This window comes from Trichomycterus rosablanca, chromosome 15, assembly GCF_030014385.1.
Source record: "Trichomycterus rosablanca isolate fTriRos1 chromosome 15, fTriRos1.hap1, whole genome shotgun sequence".
NCBI classification, from domain to species: Eukaryota; Metazoa; Chordata; class Actinopteri; order Siluriformes; family Trichomycteridae; genus Trichomycterus; species Trichomycterus rosablanca.
In genome coordinates, this window is record NC_086002.1 from 20,852,593 (window position 1) to 20,872,405 (window position 19,813).

The 19,813-nt window shown below is 35.5% G+C and overlaps 1 protein-coding gene and 1 long non-coding RNA gene across 2 annotated transcripts in view; both read left to right on the forward strand.

The window, feature by feature from the left end:
- Positions 1-19,813, forward strand: part of LOC134328786 (uncharacterized) — a 765,451-nt gene that overhangs the window by 2,525 nt on the left and 743,113 nt on the right. The gene's annotated exons all lie outside the window — the stretch shown is intronic.
- On the forward strand, positions 12,058-16,883 carry LOC134329135 (uncharacterized). Its single transcript, XR_010014791.1, has 3 exons — positions 12,058-13,111; positions 13,220-13,323; positions 15,116-16,883. It is a non-coding gene; the product is annotated as an uncharacterized LOC134329135 (long non-coding RNA).

Sequence of the window (19,813 nt, forward strand, 5' to 3'; positions counted from 1 at the left end):
TGTTGAGATTAATGGAGGGAAGTACTACACTAATGAGATTTATGAGAAAGCACAGAGAGAACTACGTGATTTCAAAATTGGGAGGCAGTTGCCATAGGTTTAGTTGCCCTAGGTTCAGCTGTAGGAATGGCTGTTTTAAAAGCTTTAACCAAAAATTTTTGAAAAGGTGGCTGAATAGCCATAAAATAACAAATCTGTATTAAATATTTCCCCAATTAATTTTCGCCACCCTCCTAGCGGCAAAGGGTGGGCCGACATCATATTAAACCCTATGGATTAAGAATGGGAGTGACTTAAGTTGATGTGTGTGAAGGCAGGCGAGCGAATACTTTTGGCAATATAGTGTATGTCTACAGTTCTAGGAGCTAATTATTGTACTCACTCTGTTCTATTTTTTCATGTTTTAATTGTATTTGGATGTAAAATATGATTTAATTACATAAGTTATGTATAAATGAAGATTATTTGTGCACATGTGTGATTCTTGTGTTTCTTTGTGGATGTCCTTTATGTAAATGTCAGATAAACTTCATATAAGTTGGAAATAAAGAGTTTAAATGTAATTTACTGTTTTTTTATTCTTGTGAAATGTTGAACAATATCACATGACACTTTTGGTGCCTCTGTGCCCCCTTTTCTCCTTTTTACATTTCTCACTAGTCATTAAGGACGAAGAAACATTTACACTTTTGAATCACATGTCGAACAATAAACAAACAGTAAATAAAGCAGCCTAGATTAGAAAGTTTATTCTCACTGTTTAGATTAATCATCAAAACATCTTTATTTTCACATGAGCTTTTAGTATAATTTTATCAGCCGTGCTTTTGTGCCCTTGCTTACTTTCTTTTTAAAGATTTGTTCATCGTGACAGAAGAACACTGGGTGGGAAAACGAAATTGAAACCAACTGATACACGTATAAGGTTGGTATGAGAACCGAATCGAACTGCGACACGCATTATGCAAATAATGAGTTAAACAGGTAAATGAAAAAGCACCGCTTTTGTTTACCAGCCAAAATGTGATTTTGGATTGGTCAAAGTGAGGGCAAGTACTTTTATCACATGAGAAAATAGAAAGGGTTTTAACACAGAGATCATAGATCCGTGTACGTGGAAATAAAATGCCAAGAAAGCAGACTATTGATTTTTTTTATCACACTTTTAATCACACTATTTTGGGACTTGTAATCTACAATCTAAAAAGAAGTTCTGAAGTTTAGTTGTTTTTAAATGTAGCTGTTGTGTGGTATTCGATCGCGGTAAAGTTAGTGTTACATGATTGTGTCAGCGTAACCGACACAGTATTATATCAAACACTGCAGTTTTAATTAATAAAGGTCTGATACTTCTGAAACTGATAACGTAACTTACATATTTTACATCTTAACGTTTCTTATTATGCACAGTTACTGCACGTATTTAACACATACCCAGCTAACAATTTTTGGTTCCCAGAATGTTCTGGGAACGGATCATTTTGGTTGCCCTTTGGTTCCCCAGGAAAGTTTTCTTTACGGAAATAGAACGTTCCCGTTTGGTTGTGCATTATAGTTCTGGGAATGTTCCCCTAACCTTAAAATTATTGAAACCTTCCCAGCTAGCCTTGTAATTGTGGCCCACTTCCGGCGCAGCTCCTGCCAGCTGAGCTGAGCCTGCCGCATCTGGTTCAGTGCCGGCAGCCCGTGTCGGCTCTGACTCTTTTTGAATGACTGCCCAGAATCGGGCCAAATACACTGACCCAAATCTGGATGCCAGATCTCCACCGACTCTCCCATAACTGGGCCGGAATAGCCCCAAAACACTGCGATACTATTTATTTACTGTTTTCTTCTCCTTTCACATCCTCATAGATAAAATAGTAGATTTATGCTACAGATTAACTACAGATTGTGCAGCAGAAAGTATTTTATTAAGATAATTGCAGCAAGTACTATACTATTTATAATAATAATCAGAATATTATAAATAAGACCAATTATAAAAGTGAACCAAAATGACAGCTATATGAATATTATATATAGAAAATAACATATACTTGCATATAATAATAATTATAAAAGTGAACAATATATAAAAAATATATATAAAAACAACATAAATTACAGTTTGTTTATTAGGATTTTAACGTCATGTTTTAAACTTAGGTTACATTCATGACAGGACAGGCAGTTAACTCATAACACAATTCATCAGTTCACAAAGTTATATTGAACATACTCATGGACAATTTAGTGTCTCCAATTCACCTCACTTGCACATCTTTGGACTGTGGGAGAAAACCGGAGCACCCGGATGAAACCTACGCGGACACGGGGAGAACATGCAAACTCCACACAGAAAGGACCAAGACCGCCCCACCTGGGGATCGAACCCAGGACCTTCTTGCTGGATCTTGTGACCTTGGCTGATGATCTACACCGGCTGTTAGATGCTGCAGAGTAGTGTTCATAGTTTTTACTCATGTATGAGAGGTGAATAAGCAAATGTGGCTCAGTGATGGTAGTGGACACTTGAATATCTACAAAAAATACAAGGGACAATCTTTGGGTTACAAAATTATATACGATCAGCCATAACATTAAAACCACCTCTTTGTATGTATACTCTTTTTCTATCAGCTCCACTAACCATATAGTTTACTAACCATTTACTGACTTTCCCTATGGGATTAATAAAGTTATCTATCTATAGAAGCACTTTGTAGCTCTACAGTTCCACTGTCGTCCATCAGTTACTCTGCATACTTTGTTAGCCCTCTTTTACCTTATTCTTCAATGGTCAGGACTCCCAGGACCCCCACAGAGCAGGTATTATTTAGGTGGTGGATCATTCTCAGCACTGCAGTGACACTGACGTGGTGGTGGTATGAGTGGATCAGACACAGCATCGCTGCTGGAGTTTTCAAATACCATGTCCACTTACTGTCCACTTTTAAATTATACACACCTGCTTTGTTGGTCCACCTTGTGGATGTAGTCAGAGATGGTAGGTCGTCTGTTGCTTAATATTGTATTACTATTATTGTTGTTCTTGCTGCTTATTGTAGCTTTTAAGTTTACGTTATCCACAGTATTCAGTGAGCTTCAATTATTTAGCAGCTGTTGTCTAATGCTAGAAACCGTTAGCCTTTTAGCTAACGTTACCTGAAGTGTTTCAGTTCAGACTACCAGTTAACCTGAAACTCACTAGATAACATTACCTAACAGTTTCCATTTCCAAATTGCTCTCTATATCTTAATCCAAAACTCATTAATAGACTTTCTGCTTACATTTTGCTAAGTAAAAAGTTGTTAAGATTAAATGTTTATTTACCTCACACGAACGAACGATTCCTCTTCTTCAACGGCTCGCGTCGCACTGTTGCTATGGTGACGCTGTTCTGCCGGCGCTGAATCAGAGACTGGACGCTGGGCCACAGCCGGACAACCAGCGTCGGCGCGCACGCGTTTCTACGAGCACCAGCCAAACCCAGCTGTGGTAACAACTGGGCCGGATCTGGCTACATTGATTCTGGCCGATTCTGACACTCGGCCGACTGTGCCGATAGAAAAGTGGAAACTGGGCCAGATGATTGTGCTAGCTGGGAATGGAGAGTTCTGCCTGCTATATATAGAGAGCTAATTTCTCTCACTGGATCATGAGAAAACCTTCCGGGAACGTTACTGGAACGATACTTTATACACATAAGAAAGAAAACCTTAAGGCAACTTTTAGATAACGTTCTCTGTTAGTTTTCATAAAACCATGAGAGAACGTTAGGTTTCATAGTTCCCGGAACGTTCCGGGAACAGCGCTGATTTCTTTAACGAAAATAGAACGTTACCATAACGTTATGGGACGGTTCCCTAAAAATAACCATAGGGGAACTAAAATCTAACGTTACGGGAACGTTGGGTAATTACTAATTTAGAATTGCAGCAACTTAATATTTTGCAGGAAGGAAAAAACAAACATGTGGCATGTGCAAACGTTATGGCACATTTAGGTGTGTTAACTTATAAAATATGACTTTTGCAGAAGACTGTAGTAGAGAACAGCAGGTATTTTCTGAAAGAACTCATGGCAGAATGAGAATTCCTGCGTTTGGGCTGTGGTAATAAAATAGCGACTGCTAGTTTGAGTGCAGCATTCACATGTAGACAAATTGTTGTTTGAATTAAATACAATTGTATTTTCTTCAGTAGTAACGCACGATGACTTTAGTCTTATCACTCACACAGAAGAAAACTATAATTTTGTTTACTGTCTAATTCTGTTTGTCTAACTGTAAAAAAAAACTAAAATCGTCTCGAGTGTAGATTCCCTTTGTACTCGCGACTTAGAAACTGAGAGAATTGGAGGAGCAGTTGACAGCGGCATTGAACACGATTTGGTTATAGTAAAATTTAGATCATTTGGTGTGGAGGAGAAAAAGGTAAAGGTGTTTTCCAGATAATCGCGGTGAGTATCTGAATATAAAATATAATATGTGAATGTTATAAACTTGTATGTCATGAAGAAATGTTTAGAATAACGTTTTTATTACCTAAAATGTTCTGTAATTGACCTGTCTGAAAATACATGTCACAATTAACGTCGTTATTTAGACCCTGTCCACACCAACACGGATATTCTTTACACTTTAGTCTTCTGTGTTTTTCTCTCATCCACACGAACTCACAAACCCACGATTAATGAAAACAGGATAAAGAGATTTCTGAAAACTGCTTCATTGTTTTCGTCTGGATACTAAAATGTAGCTTTACACCGATGTTGTGACGTCAGCGCGCTGGTGTTTCCATATTTGCAGTCATACAGCCAGTATGGCAGGCCGTTTTAACATAAAATTGGCTTTACCACCTTTACATTACAGATATCTGTAATTCATTTATGACTAGACATATTACTTAATTAAGATATCTCTAATTATATTTTGACTAGGTCAAATACCAATTTCAGATATCTCTAATTACATTCTGACTAGTATAAATGACGTAAGATTTACCGTTGAGTTGTATGGAGGCTCCAGTTACATTTTCAGCATTTAGCAGACGCTTTTATCCAAAGCGACTTACACAATGAGCAATTGAGAGTTAAGGGCCTTGCTCAGGAACCCAACAGTGGCAACTTGGTGGTGGCGGGGCTTGAACCGGCAACCTTCTGTTTACTAGTCCAGTACCTTAACCACTGAGCTATCACTGGCCCAGTTCAAGATATCTGCTATTAATTACTGACTATCTCAAACGTACATTTCAGATATCTACAATTAAATCATGACTACACTCTAAAAAGAAATGTGTTAAAAACGACACACACCGTGTGGAATTTCAACACATGTGAGGAGTGTGCTCAGGGACGACACATACTATATGTTGATTTAAACACAGTAAATGTATCATCCTGTTTTAGCACACCCACCGTGTTAGGATAATTAACACACACAATGTGTTGTTCTTACACAATGTGTGTTGATTATGTGTAATCAAGAAAATGGGTAAAATAAAGACTAATACAAATGTAGCCATTTTATTTTACTGTATAATATTACAAATGTTTAAATACCATTCTTTTTTGTGACAATACATTAAAACAAGATTACAAACAGTTTAGCAGTAAAGGTACAAAATATATCTTGCTTGAACTTTTTTCCATTCTTAAAGATGGTTGCAAAAACTCGTAAAACGTCTGTTTCTCTGTCCTAAAAGAAAGACAAAAAATATCATTACAAGGTGCTGTGTTTCTCTCTCAGAGAGTCTTGTGTAATCACAATACAAAATATTAACTGAATTAGACATTTACAACATTTAATATTTTGAATAACCTTCTGATTAGTCAACCAACCAAATAAGTAATCAGAACACAACTAATATTCCTCCAAATTTGTCATGTCTCTAATTATTCACATAGGCTGTTTAACAAATTATTAAACAAGTCACCTGAAAACTACAGTTACAGCATACAAGCTAAAATGTTTCCTTTACCAGAATAAAGTAAATCGGATGATAAATTTTGGAAGAGTTGTGCTTTACCCTAAATATATCCACCACTACCAGCTTTAATGCTAATAACAATAAGCAATGTTGCTAACGATTCGATTTAAAGAACCGATTCTTCCGAAACGATTCTGCACTTCCGAACCGACTGCATTAGGGCCTCTTAAGCACTAATGAATCAATCGATTCAGTTTTTCGATTCCCTTAAACGGATGATTTAAAAGAACCGATTCAGTAAAACGAACTGAGCTAAACTAAGCTAAAACAAATGTTAAAATGATTAAAATTCGCTTCTCATAATGAGATTTAACTTAAATAATGTTACTCAAACACTGTAACCACACAGTCCCAATAGATCAGTTAAGTTATTATTTATTACATTTATTACTGAATAGGAACAGAAAACCAAACTTAGGTTTATATTAATGTAATTCAGTGCCTCCTTTTTACCTAACTAAGTCAATTGTGAGTCTATTGTATGTTAAAACAGGTCACAGGGATAAAACCTACTTTTTATAGCTTTGCTTGACTTCTTAAAACACACAACAAAACACTGATGAACATGAACTAAATAAACATTAATAAACATACTCAGTATTAGACTATTTTGAAACCACTGCTTTTGCAACTTACCAATAAGGATGAGTCCTGCTCCTTTCCTTGCATGGTCCAAAAAGAGGAAATCAACCATGAAACACAGATATACTTGATAGGAGAAATGTGATTGGTTAACGCATTTATTTATTTATTTTTAATCTTCCATGAGAAATAATCTATGTTTCTAGTCAGAAATGCCCTTATTTTACCCAACAAATTTAAGTAACATTGAATAAATATATATTTTTACAAAATGTACAGTATTTTCTCACAGTTCTACACAGTTCTACACATAAATGTGTAGAATAATGACTAGGCGAAGTTGAGTTAGAGATATCCAGAACTATATTTTTTGACTAGTCAAAAGTCCTTTTAAGATATCTCCAAATAAATTAAAGATATCTTGAACATTTTTTTATCCAGATGGCTTTTGTATATCGGATATCTTGAATTATCATTCTGAATAGTCAGAACATGTTTATAGATATCTTGAATAATCATTCTGTCTAGTCAAAACGTCCCAGATTTACGTAGCATTTTTATTAAGCCATGTTTATTAAGCCAGTCAGGCTAGTCAAACTCACATTCTCCTGTTTTTAACACGATTTTTAGTGCTGCAGCTCGTACTCGACAGGAATTAAGCAACACGTATAAAATGGTTTTTGTTATGGGGATTAAAACAACCCCTAGAGGTTAGTTTGGAACCACTACTCGGAAAATCAAGCTCAGAAACAGAAATCAATAAAGAGGGTTTTAATACCAGTACCCCAAAATACAATCAGCAATGTAACAAAGAATACTACAACGTATGTAAAGAAAGTTAATGTTCATAAGCACATAACACATGTCAAGAGGAACGGAGTCGGTTCCAGGGCTTCTAATAACGTAAAGTGTCCAAAATTCAAGAATCGCCTGGACCGCTCCCACCTGCAACAAACAGAATAAGCACAGCCAGGGTAAAGGCTCAAAAATAGGGATATAATATAATGCTCAAGTCGTACGACGCAAAGAGACCAACTGGCAACAAGGATTCCCACACCACTTCTATATATAGTGCTCGTGATTAGACTACTTAAGCCCCTTGCACCAATAGGAAAAGATCAAAAGGTGTGGCTAAAACCGTCCACCAATGTGACCCCGTAACAGGTTTTACATCAATAAAAGAATTCACACGTTTTTAAAAGATTTATTTATGAGCACTGTACACTTATTACATATTTATTAATCTTCACTATAAATAAATATATAAAATGCATTAAAAAAAAAATTAACTTTGTAGTACGTGAGAGAAATGAATGTGTGGTTTGACAAAAGTGAATACATCATATCAGACTTTAATAGATTTATTTATCTCCATTATTAAATGATAAATGTATTAATCTTTATTTAAAATTTATATAAAATAAATACAAAACAAAAGTTAATTAAAAATATAAGGTTTGAGGTAAGGGGCATTAATATGATTGCATAAAAATTGTTTAACATTAATTTATTAAATTATACAAAACTTTAATACGTTTATTTATTTGCACAATAATATTAAAATCATGACATATATAAAAAAGACCACATTTATTTCTAAAATTAAGGTTTGTAGGATGTGAGGGACATTAATATGTGTTTATCAAAAATAGTTTGTCTTTATTAATTTAAACCAAATCAGAGTTTAATAGATTCATCTCTAATATACACTTGTTATGGATTTACTGATCTTAATTATAATTTAAAATAAAAATAAAAATAAAAGCAGCTTCTATAAAAAAAGGTTTGTAGGATGTGAGGGACATTAATATGTGTATATAAAAATAGTTGAACATTAATTAATCAAACCATATCAGACTTTAATAGATTTATTCATCTTTAATATACATTTATTACAAAATAAATTACAGTTAAAAAAAACCAAGGTTTGTTGTAGGTGAGGAACATTGCATATAGAAATGCTAAAATTTCTTGAGAAATTTATGGATTTATTCATTTCCAATATAAAATTATCACAGTTTTACTTATCTTCATTTAAAATTAATATAAAATAAATATTAACTTTTAAAAAAATATATGGGGTTTGTAGTAGATGAGAAACATTGATGGGTTGTAATGCAATTGAAAAAATACTTTTTTTTTACGTTTTAATTTAAAAGACAGCAGAAGTGCAAAAATAGTAACAGCACCACCAATAATTATCCTTTCTAGGAACTCAAACTTTATAACAATAATGATATAACAATAATTAAAACAAAATAGAAATCTTAATTAGCTATATCCTTTATAAGAATAACTCACAAACAACTCACTTTAAATAATGTGCAGCAGAACCTCCTTACATTAGGAAAAGTGCAAAACCACAAAAAGTTTTGTTTCCACCACTGAAGTGAGTCTATCAGTACACTGTAAAACCAAATAAGTTCAGAAAACTAAAAACTTTTGTTGTAACCGATTACCTAAGAAAATTTAAGTTTATGTAATATATTTTTTAAGTATACTGTACTTAACAATTATATTTTCAGTGAACTCTTTTTTAGTGTTCATTTTAAGTTTTCTGAATTTATATATAATATTTACAATTTACAATATTTTACGTATACTGTACTTAACAATTATATTTTCAGTAAACTCTTTTTTAGTGTTCATTTTAAGTTTTCTGAACTTATATATAATATTTACAATTTACAATATTTTAAGTTCTACATACTACATTAGTGTTAGTAAGCATTATATAATTTGATTAAGGTCCACCAACTTAACCATAACAAAATATATGATAGTAGACAACTTATTGCTTTTAGGAAAAAAAGATAAAAGTGTGTCAAACTGCTAGTCAATCTTAGTCAAGATCATTTAAACCAATGAATTAAAAATTTAAGATACAAAATTTTAAGCATGTAATTCACAAAACATGAAATAACACCAATGTAAGAATAAGTTATTTATTAAAGTTATAAAACACTTTAAAAACAAACTGCCATTCCAAAGGCAATAACACAAAAAACAGGATGCCATTCCAAGGCAATAACAACTGTTAGAGCTCGAAATATCTTCTATAATTAAATATTTCACAGTAAACACTCAACAGATAATGACACTGAAAATGTAAAAGACATTATCTTGAGGTAAACACAAAAGAGCACTTATCTACGGTGGCCCACTGAGTCAAAACACAATAACATTTACACAACAAACAAAAGCTGACAACACAACAACATTAAGGAAAAACGCGAATACAAAAAGGACAACACAACAACATTAAGGAAAAACGCGAATACAATAAAGACAACACAACAACATTAAGGAAACACGAATACAAAAAGGACAACACAACAACATTAAGGAAACGCGAATACAAAAAGGACAACACAACAACATTAAGGAAACGCGAATACAAAAAGGACAACACAACATTAAGGAAACACGAATACAAAAAGGACAACACAACAACATTAAGGAAACGCGAATACAAAAAGGACAACACAACAACATTAAGGAAACGCGAAAACAAAAAGGACAACACAACAACATTAAGGAAACGCGAATACAAAAAGGACAACACAACAACATTAAGGAAACGCGAATACAAAAAGGACAACACAACAACATTAAGGAAACGCGAATACAAAAAGGACAACACAACAACATTAAGGAAACGCGAATACAAAAAGGACAACACAACAACATTAGGGAAACGCGAATACAAAAAGGACAACACAACAACATTAGGGAAACGCGAATACAAAAAGGACAACACAACAACATTAGGGAAACGCGAATACAAAAAGGACAACACAACAACATTAAGGAAACGCGAATACAAAAAGGACAACACAACAACATTAAGGAAACGCCAAAACAAAAAGGACAACACAACAACATTAAGGAAACGCGAATACAAAAAGGACAACACAACAACATTAAAGAAAAACGCGAATACAAAAAGTACAACACAACAACATTAAGAAAAAACGCAAATACAAAAAGGACAACACAACAACATTAAGGAAACACGAATACAAAAAGGACAACACAACAACATTAAGGAAAAACGCGAATACAAAAAGTACAACACAACAACATTAAGGAAAAACGCGAATACAATAAAGACAACACAACATTAAGGAAACACGAATGCAAAAAGGACAACACAACAACATTAAGGAAACACGAATACAAAAAGGACAACACAACAACATTAAGGAAACGCGAATACAAAAAGGACAACACAACAACATTAAGGAAACGCGAATACAAAAAGGACAACACAACAACATTAAGGAAACGCAAGTACAAAAAGGACAACACAACAACATTAGGGAAATGCGAATACAAAAAGGACAACGCAACAACATTAAGGAAAAACGCGAATACAAAAAGGACAACACAACAACATTAAGGAAAAACGCGAATACAAAAAGGACAACACAACAACATTAAGGAAACACGAATACAAAAAGGACAACACAACAACATTAAGGAAACGCGAATACAAAAAGAACAACACAACAACATTAAGGAAACACGAATACAAAAAGGACAACACAACATTAAGGAAAAACGCAAATACAAAAAGGACAACACAACAACATTAAGGAAACGCAAATACAAAAAGGACAACACAACAACATTAAGGAAACACGAATACAAAAAGGACAACACAACAACATTAAGGAAACACAAATACATTTCCACAACGGAAATGCTCCCGGCCACTAGAGGGCGTCTCTATCATTTTTTATCTGTATGAACACTGCAGCAAAAAAAGAAAGAAGCAGGGCAGCGTAGTGCAGAGCATCTGGCTTCGGTTTTACTTTAACATTCAGTGATATAATTCTAAATAAAATCGAGCTTTTGATACATTTATGTCAAACCATTTTTATACAAAAACACATCAATGTTTCTCACCTACTACAAACTATTCTATATTAATTTTAAATAAAGATCAATAAATCTGATCATTTTATATTGGAGATGAATTAATCTATGCAGGTCTCGTAATTTCATTTATTAGTATAAACATCAATGTTTCCCATTTACTACAAACTTTTTTAGTTACCTTTTTAGTTGTGTTTTATTAAAATGTATAGTTAAGATTAAAAAAAATTGTATGATCATTGTGCTGTACATCTGTATATTTATATATGACAAATAACGGATATTACCTTATTTCATATAAGTATTATAAAATTATTTGATATGATTAGATTTATTAATGTAAACTACTTTATATTTACACATACAGTACATATCCCTCACCTACAAACTTCTTTATATTATTAAATCAACTATTTTAATTTCTAGTTAGGATCAATAATTGTATAATAATTATATTTTACAGTTGTGTCCATTTATGTGTCTATATAGATATAGTTTAACATTAATCTAAGTGCTTTTTCAAGCACTTATTTAAACCAGAATGCCGAATGTGAAACGAATGTTGAATATTAATCTACTCCACTTGTGTTATTTATTTTAGGCTATCAAGACCATGATTAGCCAGAGGTATGAGGAGAAAAAGGAGCAGGTAAAAAAAGAACTGCAGAGTGCAGTTGCAGTTAGCCTAACAGCTGATATGTGGACATCCATCAACATGGAGGCTTACCTGGCTGTGACCTGTCACTATGTCGACAGTGAGAACCATACACTGTCTACATCAATGTTGGGAGTGGAACACTTCCCTCAGCAGCACACTGCTGAAAATATGGCCCAAGGAAAAAAAAAATAATGGAGGAGTGGGCCATAGAAAAGAAAGTGACATGTCTGGTCACAGATGCGGCTCCAAACATGATTGCATGTGTCAGAAAGCTCCAAATCAGGCACACGATTTGCATAGCGCATTCTTTAAATGTAACCGTTCGAAAATCATGTGACCAAATTGAGACACTCACTGAAATCCGAAATAAAGCAAGGCAGATTGTAACATACTTTAGATCCAGTACTACAGCCAATGAGAAGCTGGCACAAGTCCAGCTACAGATGGGAGGGCCAGTGAAGAAATGAATGAATGAGGTATCAACTAGATGGAAGAGCACGTATTTAATGCTGGAACACATGATGGAACAGAAGGAGTCGGTGTTGGTATCCCTGGCCTCTTTAAAAAATGACAGACCTCAGCTAACTTCAGAGGATTATAAAATCATAGAGGACACACTCCGTGTGCTTGCTCCATTTAATCAAGCGACAGTGGAGCTGTCTGAGGAAAAAAAGAGTCTCTGAATCAAAAGTAATCCCAATGCTTAAAATGTTGCACCACTCACTGCAACGCAACGCATTAACTGTAACCACCGAAAGCGCAATCAATCTCGTGGAAAACCTTAAAAGAAGAATACTAGAAACACTGTGCAACCTGGAGTCATTAAGTGTAATGACAATACCAACACTGCTGGACCCTCGGTTCAAGACGATGGGATTCTTAAGTGCGTCAAAAACCAATGATGCAGTGAAAAGACTGAAATCGGAGTGTGCGGCAGAAATGAGAAAAACGCTATACCGACGCAAATGGAAGATGCCAAAGCTGGACCATCAACTCAACCGTCTGCTTCCAGTTCAGGTATGTCATGATTGTTAATTGTGTTTATTTGTATTTTAATGTTCTTGCAAATCACTTCATGTGATTACAATGAATTAGTAACGCAGATGCATTTTATTTTTTCCTCAGATGACAACCTGTGGCAGCAGCTGGACATGGAAGTTAAGGAGAGCAAGGCCAATTCAAATTTCACCACTGATGCCATTATCGAGGTACAACGATACATCTCTGAGGTGAACACACCAAGATCACAGGATCCACTACTGTACTGGAAAATGCAAAGACTAAATTACCCTACCCTTTATAAACTTGCACTGAAATATCTATGTATGCCGTCATCATCAGTGCCCTGTGAAAGGGTATTCTCAAAAGCAGGAGAAATTGTTTGTAAACGGCGCAATCGCCTCGGCAGGTGCAATAACTCCAGATCAGAATGAGTTAGAAACCTAAAATTTGGGTTGGTGATAGAAAACATCTTTGGTCACAACTCTGTAGTGTTGTAGGTGTTGTAGTGTTGTAGGTGATCTGCAGACTTGCAGTCCTACTTATACTCACTCAAACTTTGGATTTTCAAAAAAAAAAGTAAAAAGCCTACATTTTTGGGTTATTTTATAATCATTTGAGCATGGTAAAATATCATTATGGCATTTGGCTGTGTTTTTCTGATACTTCAAAGGGTTTTCTATAACACTGAAGTATAATTTTTGTGTTATCTTGTAAACTTTCTGAATGAGAAGCCTTAAAAACTAGGTATGTCTTTCAGGCGAAAAATGCACAAAAATAGGCTGGACTGCCAAGGGGTTAATTAACTGATCTCTGTCGAAGGTAAAAGATTAGAAAATGGCAGAATAGAAGCCATTCGGACAAATACCCATACCAATCACAAAAAAACAACTAATGTTTTTCTTAGGTATGTGATTTTATTGCAGAACTTTCATCCCTAAGTATGAAGTCCTCGAGGCTCCCTTAAGCAAAATTGCTGATGGGAAGGGCCTACAGGCCCACAGTGCACTTAGTTGGAACATTGAAGTGGACAAGGCCTTTGAAACATCGAAAAGAGCTCTGCAGATAACACCAACACTGCGAATCACGGATCCAAAACAGACCATTCACTAAGACAGTGAATGAAAAAGGAGGGTGTATGATGTCAGTATTACTCCAGAGTCATGGAGGTAAACTAAGACCAATAAATACTTTTTTTTTTGTGCTAAATTAGACCTTACAGAAGCAGGTCTCCAATGTGTTTGAGAGCTGTGCCAGCTGAAAAATAAAAGTGGTAAGTGATTTAATAAACTTAGTAAGTTAATAAAATCTGACCTTGTTGGTACCAAACTATGTTTCTCAATTGCTGAACAAAGAAACAAAAAACTGATAACATGATGGCAGCCAGGTGGCTGAGGTATAACAATGTATTAATTGAAATGACTAACATCACACTGAAAATATATAATGTATTTAATCCTGATACTTTTCTTCCTACAGAAAATGAAGGTGAACCAAATGATTGTATTAATGTTGTTAATGAAGTTTGCTTTCCTAGACCAGATTTACAGGAAACTACAAAACTACAAAATCCAGATATGGAGCTGTTTGTTGATTAATCTTCATACAGAAGCACAGAAACAGGAAGAAGCTGTGTGGGGTATGATGTAATGACAAAAAATGAAACAATTCAAGCAAAATCAATAACATCTTATCTATCAGCTCAAGCTGATGAATTAGAAGCGTTGTAAATTGGCTAAGGGGAAAAACTGTTAGCATTTTCACTGACAGTAGGTATAAATTTGAAGTAGTAAATAAGACCTCTTTAGGTAAACCTATCACACATCACAACCTGATTTCTGCACTCCTGGATGGAACCATATTCCCAAAAGCTATTGATGTATGTAAATGTGAAGCTCACACCTCATGTTCTGATCCCATTTCACAGGGCAACAACAGAGCAGACATGGCCTGAAAAAGAAAGCAGTGAAATGTACAGTAGATAAATATTTTGTGTTGTGCAAAAAATGATTTTTGTTTCAGCTGACCTAACAGCCATCCAGTCCTTCGCCAAGGCAGAAGAAAAGGCCGAGTGGAAGCGAGCTGGTTGTAACAAAAAGGACGAGGTTTGGTATGGTCCAACTGGTAAGCCACATCTTCCCCCAAAAAATAATATTTTTTTTCTAGATTATGAAAATTTGACACATGGTCGAGACCATGTGCCAAAAATGAGGGATGCAGGTAGTATCTCAAGACATTGGTACACTAAGGGCTTAACTAGCTTAACTAATTACTCCAAAAAATTTTGTGAACGCTGCATGATTTGCAAAATAAATAAGGTTAGTAGGGGTATTAAAACTCCTTAAAGTGCCCAACCAACGGCTGATTGACCATTTCAGCATCTCCAGACTGATTTCATTGATATGTTTTCCAAATGTATTGAAGCATTCCCAACTGAGGTTGGGACATTAAAAACAGCATGCTAGTGCAGTAGCAAAGGCACTTATAACTGACATAATCCAAAAGTGGAGGATCCCTGAAAGAATTGGCAATGACAATGGTACTCCATTTGTCAACAAAGCATTACAGCAGGTCGTGAGTATGTGATTTATGAATTTAAAACAACAAATTGATTTAAAACAATTAATAGTATATATGATAATAGTGTATATGAGAACTAAAAATAAGGGAAGAACAAACCTAAGCCCTTTTGAGATCCTATTTGGCAGGCCTCCAAATTTAGGAATTGGGTCCAGAGAAACTCCAAGGCCACTCACGGATGAGCGTGAGTGAAATGTTAAGTTATTGCGAAACCTGTCCTGTGTTTTGTGTGAAGTTCACAAGCAGGTGAAAAACTTCCTTCCAGGACCAACAAGTACCTATCTACATGATCTGAAAACCAGGCGACTGAGTGATGGTGAGAGAGTTCGGGAGAAAAAGCTGGAAAGCCAAGAGGTGGCTAGATCCGTTCCAAGTGCTCCTAACGACACACACCGTCGTCAAGGTTGCTGAAAGAGCCACGTGGATCCACGCTAGCCATTGTAGAAGAGTACCTGAATCAACTGAAACCAGCCCTGACACACACACACAGAACAAGATTAAAGGGGCAATGTCAGCTTGACCTTTTGCTGATAATCACACAAAAACAAGAGAGTTTTTGCACAAAAGTCACCTAAACGTGTTGAGCCAGGAGAGGGGTTCCTGATAAAAGAAGAGGACGTCATCGAGCCAACTGACGTTGGAAGGTGTGAAATAGCTGGCTGATCGAACTGAAAAAAAACAAACAAAAAAAAAACTTTGAACACTGAGTAATAGATTACATCTTGAATCAAAATCCAGAAGATTTAATGAGACAGATTTTCACCTCAGTAACTAGTGAAAGAGTCGACTGTGAGCTTGTGTGTGATTTTTATCTGATTAAACAGGATCAGCGAAGTGACATTTGGAACTTGTGGAAGATCCAGAGACTGAGAGTGAAACTTGGGGATAACACCTGTGTTGCAGAAAATTGTTGTAGACTAGATAATCTATAGAGGAAGGGTGTTTCTAAGCCTCGGTGAGGTGGGACGAGTGCTGATTGGGCGTGCCCGCACTCCGAGCACCAACACCAACATGCCTATTATTGACACATGGTGTATTGCATGTTAGCATGTCTAAGATTGGATGTGGCTTAGATAAGTTAAATTGGGAAAAAGTTAGCTCAATTCTTAAACAGGTGTTCGAGAATTAGGTAATTACTGTTTATGAAAAGAACTAAAGTGTTAAATAATTAATGTAAATAGTTTTTATTTACCTATTGAGTTTCTTTTGACTGAGAGTTTTTGTTTTGATCATCTTATCACTCAAGTTGATAGAAGTTTTTGATGATTTAATGTCTTTTGAGTAGTTGTTTTTTTAAAAAATATTTTTTATATTTACTTATTTTTATATTTACTCAAGTATTTGATAATCATTTACACAATTATTTACTCACATTTATCTTACTCCTATAATGATATTTACTGGTGATTTTCAAAAAAAAATTTATTTCTTTCCTTTGTGAAAATTTTTGAAGCATTTAATCAAGGTAGAATGGTTGTCTGATAGGCTTAATCATATAATTCATTTTATATGTAATAATTTATTATGTAAGTCATCCTGTGCTGAACCTGTGGTGTCGAGTACACTATCGCATCAGGTAGGTTGGTTGGTAAGATGGGTAGGGTGTGGAATTTTCCCTAAATTAAAACTTGGTTGATAATTAGCTCATGAGAATTTTCTTGTGGGCCTGAGGGTTTTTTGCCCACCCCTGGGGGATGACAGGATGAACAAACAGATAGTATGTAACAGCTATATTAATTACTTATGTTAATCATATGTATTGAAACTTTATTAATCACTTATGGGTTTGTGACATAAAGTCACAAAAAGAGGGGAATCTATTCTTAGTGATATTCTAAAAAAAACAGTATATTCATTTCATACTATTTTTTTAGGTGTGTTTATGATAACAATACCTTAAAACTCTGAGGAAAGGGTATGTATTTGATGTTAATTGTAATGAAAAGTTTGTTTAGTATATAAAATTTTGTTAGTGTTGTCCAGGAAGGACAAGAGGAAGGATTGTGAATGGAAATTTTATATTTTATTAGTTATTTGCATTAAACTCATAAGTTTCTGCTTTCTTAGTTCAATTAGCAGAGGTAGAAGAGACTTTTGGAAGGCTTCTTAGGTCCAGAGATATGTTGACCTTGGCATGGGCTGCTTGCTTCCGTGGGAATGCATGGGTGTCTGGACTGTTTGTGCGGGGGTGCACACACAGTTTTGATATTGGTGCATTCTTGTGGAAGTACACCATGTTTCTAACAAACTGACTATTTTTGTAGGATGATAAACAAGTTTAGTGAGGAAGGTTGACCTTGAGCTGGGTTACTGAGAAGAGTTAGCCTGAAGGGGCAGTAAAGGGGTGTATAAATACTGTGATAGGGCAGACGTAGTCGCCCTTTCTCTCCTGTAAAGGCATGTGTGCGTTTGCATTGAGATTGGCCCTCAGCTGAGTAATAAATTGATTATTTGCTTTTATCACTATTCTGGTTGTCTGTGTCAATCTTTAAGGGTTATTTTAAATTCCCACAACAAATACATTACAACAAAAGTTAGAAACAAGTAACATCCAGATAAACGCTGTGCGTAAACACAATGTATAACATTATATTAATGTTGCCACGTGAGTGTAGTTTTATAAGTAGAGTAAATAAGTCACTAGCGTCTAGCTGTTCAGCTTCATGAGGCACTTATACGGTTATTCCACTCACGTCCTTCGGTGGATTTTTTCCTGTTTTTTCTTCGCCCTTTCTGTTAATATATGGTTTTCCTGCATTGCGTAGAATCTTTCTTTCTTTGTCTTTCCATATGTTCATTTTCAGCTTTCTTTTTTTCCCTACAGTGGGGCCAAAAAGTATTTAGTCAGCCACTGATTGTGCAGGTTCTCCTACTTAGAAAAATGAGAGAGGTCTGTAATTTTCATCATAGGTACACTTCAACTATGAGAGACAAAATGAGAAAAAAAAAAATCCAGGAAATCACATTGTAGGATTTTTAAAGAATTTATTTGTAAATTATGGTGGAAAATAAGTATTTGGTCAATAACAAAAGTTCAACTCAATACTTTGTAACATAACCTTTGTTGGCAATGACAGAGATCAAACGTTTCCTGTAAGTCTTTACCAGGTTTGCACACGCTGTAGCTGGTATTTTGGCCCATTCCTCCATGCAGATCTCCTCTAGAGCAGTGATGTTTTGGGGCTGTCGCTGGGCAACACGGACTTTCAACTCCCTCCGCAAAGTTTCTATGGGGTTGAGGTCTGGAGACTGGCTAGGCCACTCCAGGACCTTGAAATGCTTTTTACGGAGCCACTCCTTCGTTGCCCGAGCGGTGTGTTTGGGATCATTGTCATGCTGGAAGACCCAGCCACGTTCCATCTTCAATGCTCTCACTGATGGAAGGAGGTTTTGGCTTAAAATCTCATGATACATGGCCCCGTTCATTCTTCCCTTAACACGGACAGTCGTCCTGTCCCCTTTGCAGAAAAACAGCCCCAAAGCATGATGTTTCCACCCCCATGCTTCACAGTAGGTATGGTGTTCTTGGGATGCAACTCAGCATTCTTCTTCCTCCAAACACAATGAGTTGAGTTTTCACCAAAAAGTTCCATTTTGGTTTCATCTGACCACATGATATTCTCCCAATCCTCTTCTGGATCATCCATATGCTCTCTGGCAAACTTCAGACGGGCCTGGACATAAACTGGCTTAAGCAGGGGGCACTGCAGGATTTGAGTCCCTCTCGGCATAGTGTGTTACTGATGGTAGCCTTTGTTACTTTGGTCCCAGCTCTCTGCAGGTCATTCATCAGGTCCCTCCGTGTAGTTCTGGGAGCAGAAATCTTGCTTGTTTGTGGGTGACCAAATACTTAATTTCCACCATAATTTACAAATAAATTCTTTAAAAATCCTACAATGTGATTTCCTGGATTTTTTTTTCTCATTTTGTCTCTCATAGTTGAAGTGTACCTATGATGAAAATTACAGACCTCTCTCATCTTTCTAAGTAGGAGAACTTGCACAATCAGTGGCTGACTAAATACTTTTTGACCCCACTGTATATTTAACCGATTTTCGTCAGCTGCACTTAGTACCACTGCTTGTTCGTCTATTTTTAGCAGCGGAGATAAACGATTTTTCCGTGTGAGCACTATTTAAA